General features: G+C 42.2%; 1 pseudogene; it reads left to right on the forward strand.

Moving 5' to 3' along the window:
- The first annotated feature begins 1,331 nt into the window (after positions 1-1,331).
- LOC116072381 lies at positions 1,332-1,476 on the forward strand (annotated as a pseudogene).
- Positions 1,477-3,643: the final 2,167 nt, after the last annotated feature.

Below are 3,643 nucleotides of genomic sequence, written 5' to 3' on the forward strand. Positions count from 1 at the left end.
TCCTTCCACTTTCTCATCCCATCCTGTTTCTCTTAGGACTTGGCTTATCCTTAAATCCAGCCTATCTTGCTCCCCACCTCATAGCCTCTCACCCTGGCCTTTCTGAAAGAACCATCTTATCCTGTAGATCTGACAGCACAGAAATGCATGGGGGTGGACCTTCTGCAGGGGAATTCCTGTGATCAGAGGCATAGGAAGAGGCAGTGTAGAAAGTGCTTCTCACTTCCTCCTTAAACTCATTCTCCCTGTCTCTCTGCCTCTGTCTCTGTTTTTGTCTCACTCTCTCTCCTCTTTCTCTTTCTGTCTCTATCTTTCTGTCTGTCTGTCTCTCTGTTTCTCCTCTCTTCCTCTCTTCCTCTCTGTCTGTCTGTCTGTCTGTCTGTCTGTCTGCCTGTCTCTCTCTCTCTCTCTCTCTCTCTCTCTCTCTCTCTCTCTCTGTCTCTCTCTCTCTCTGTCTCTGTCTCCCTTCTCTTCCTCTCTCTCCCCCTGCCATTTTTCTTGCCTGCAAATATTTTCCTATTAACACCTTTCTCCCATTTTATTCCCTGAAGATTCACTATGTCCTTCTCTGGATTTCCAAGGAGATGTCAGTACAACAGGATTGATGTTTCCTTGATGATTTCATGCTTTTCTTTTCTTTTCTTTTCTTTTCTCTTCTTTTCTTTTCTTTGCATTCTAGAACTGTGTTACCCTACAATTTTTCATAGATGATTTCCACTTTGATACCCTATTTCTCCTAACTCCTTAATTTTTTTAAAAGAAGATTTCCTCCTTCCTTCCTTCCTTCCTTCCTCCTCCTTCTTTCCTTCCTTCCTTTAATGTATATGAGTGCTCTGTTTTCATGTATAGCAGAAGAGGGAATCAGACCTCATTAAAGATGGTTCTGAGCCACCATGTGGTTGCTGGGAATCAAACTCAGGACCTCTACAAGAGCAGCCAGTGCTCTTATCAGCTGAGCCATTTCTCCAGACCCCAAGTTTTTCATTTTTGAAAATGGTACAGGGCGTATTCTCCCACCCCCGCTTATGTTTCTGCCATTCTGTTTTGTGACTCTTTACCAACTGTTGCTTTACCTCCATGTTGCCCCAGCAATGGCTTGATTCTGAATGTTCGTCAACAATACCAAATATGAAAGAAAGTGGAGAAAATTAAGGATCCAGTTTGTTTTAGATTCCACAGTTTTTGTCTTTCCTTGGAAGGGCATGTCAGTACAGATTTTCAATATTCAGATGGTCCTTATATATGAACCCCCAACAAACTTTAGTGAATTGCTGTATGTGGTGCACCTATAATTTCTAATTCATCTCCTGCATTCACTTAAATATAAACTGAAACTTACCTGGCTGGGGAGATAGCATGGTACCCTAGGTTTGCTCACCTTTGCAATTTCTCTTCTTTGCAATTGCTCTTCTTTGCAATTTGGGAAACCAAATGCATAATTTGTGGTAGTGAGGAACAGAGTTTGCTTCTTCCTCTAAAATTAAGAAGAGAAGGAAAAAGGAAAAAAAGAAAGAAAGAAAGAAGAAAGAAGGAAGGAAGGAAAGAAAGGAGAGATGGGAGAAGGAAAGTGACAGAAAGAAAGAAGAGGAGAGAGGAGAGGGGGAAAGAGACACAAGAGGGAGAGGAAGGGGAGGAAGAGAGGAAGAGAAAAAGAGAGAGACAGGGAGAGAAAGACAGAGACAGAGACAGAGAGAGAGAGAGAGAGAGAGAGAGAGAGGCCAGGAGTTTAGGTTATAAACAGGAATCCACAATCTACTGCTATTTGTTTAGTTGGTTTGGTTTTTCCATCTGAAATGTCAGTTTTCAAGTTTTTAAGTCCAGGACTAACCAAGCCACCACACCCTCCCCCCAAGCTCCATGCACTACACTAATTAGAGGCCATATAGGGTTTTAGTTTGCCCAAATGGTCCCTAACCAGTGATAGCAGCAATGTCTGTGAACTGTTCAAAGCACCAACAGGCAAGCAACTGCTGCAGAAGAAACTCTGGTGAAGCCTGCAGCCCGAGCCTTATGGGGGACTTCTGGTGACATTGAAGTCCTAGAGTGTAAAAGTATCATTTTATATGAATCTTTTTTCCAAAACTAGGCTCAAGATTCATCTGATTTCCCTGGTTTCTGAGGAGTTTTAGTCCAAATATCACAGAATTTGAGATTTACGTTGGACTTTAGGGTAACAGTTCTTTGAGAAAGACGGACAGTTTCTCTCTCTCTCTCTCTCTCTCTCTCTCTCTCTCTCTCTCTCTCTCTCTCTCTTCCCTCTCCCTCCCTCCCTCCTCCTCCTCCTCCTCCTCCTTCTTCCTCTCTCTCTCTCTCTCTCTCTCTCTCTCTCTCTCTCTCTCTCTCTCTCTCTCTCTCTCTCTCTTAATTGCCTGGAAAAAAGATGGGTCTGGACCTAGGGCTGGAGGCCCAGCTTAACCCCAGATCTGCATCTCATTAGTTGATGACCTCAGACAAGCCACTTAACCTCTTCAGGCTCCTCTGGGCCATGTAAATACCACATCATTGAGCAACAAAAGTGCTCTCTGTGTCTCCTCATTAGCTGAAGTTTAAGAGGAAAGGTTCTGTTTCCCCTCCTGTGAGATGTCACCAATGGGAAGTGCTCTGTCATGGCTTTGAAGCTTCTACTATTACTCGTCTTAATTTAAGTAAATTCATTCATGTCTAGAGACTGTGACAATTTGCCCCATGTCGTGGTAATTTGGTTAAATATCAAGTCTTCCACCAGAACTCCAGAGCACAAGAGAAGCCTGCTTTCTATTTGCCATGAGCTCTGTTTCTATGGAGAATATCGTGTCTAAGCCCTGACACACAGGGCAAGGTGGTGTCCAAGCTATCTGTGGCTCATCCCATTTTCCATTGAGATCACTACAATTCCTTCTCCTTGACCAAATAATTATTGTCGGGATTTTCTCTGTTCCTTGAAGAGTTTGTGACAATTATAGCAGGAGAATCCATGAATGAAAGACCCTTCCCGCATCAGTTCAGAGAGCTTCTGCTCCAATATCTGAATAGGTTCATCCATTTCTTCATTTATTTGATCACTGACTTATTGTTTAAGAGTCTGCTGGCCAGACTCTTACTAGTTGGTAAGAGTTTGTGATCAGACCTAACAATAGAGACCTAATAACTTCGACGGAAATTTGATATTGGCATGCCATGCATGCTCATATAATAGACCGACATTGTGGAGAAGAGACAGACCACTGTGGGTATGATTAAACTCATAAGGTGACTTCATGTGGCCTGAGTTGAGAAGAATGGGCATATATAATTTGGGAGGTGCAATATAAAATGAGAATGTGGGCCCCTTGCTCAAAGTTATTTAGAATTTTAAGATGGTAACAGAAAAGTATTATACCCATGCACTAAACCAAGGAAGTTCTTAAAAGACCTTTCATATGTATATGACATACGTACACAGGCCAGACACTTATGAAACTGGGCCTGCATGCAATCTAGGACTATGCTATAGCACATGGCATTGTGAATTTAGAAGTTAATGGTCTACAAGTAGATAATGATCTTTTTAAAGTGACCATGTGGTTTCCTTTTGTAATTCTCTGTTTTTATCTCTAGTTCAAACTTTAGTGAAGCTTTGGTTTCAGTTCAGTTTGAACAGCACCAGTTAAGAGGGTGAATATGC

The sequence above is a fragment of the Mastomys coucha genome, unplaced genomic scaffold (assembly GCF_008632895.1).
Source record: "Mastomys coucha isolate ucsf_1 unplaced genomic scaffold, UCSF_Mcou_1 pScaffold1, whole genome shotgun sequence".
Lineage (NCBI taxonomy): Eukaryota > Metazoa > Chordata > Mammalia > Rodentia > Muridae > Mastomys > Mastomys coucha.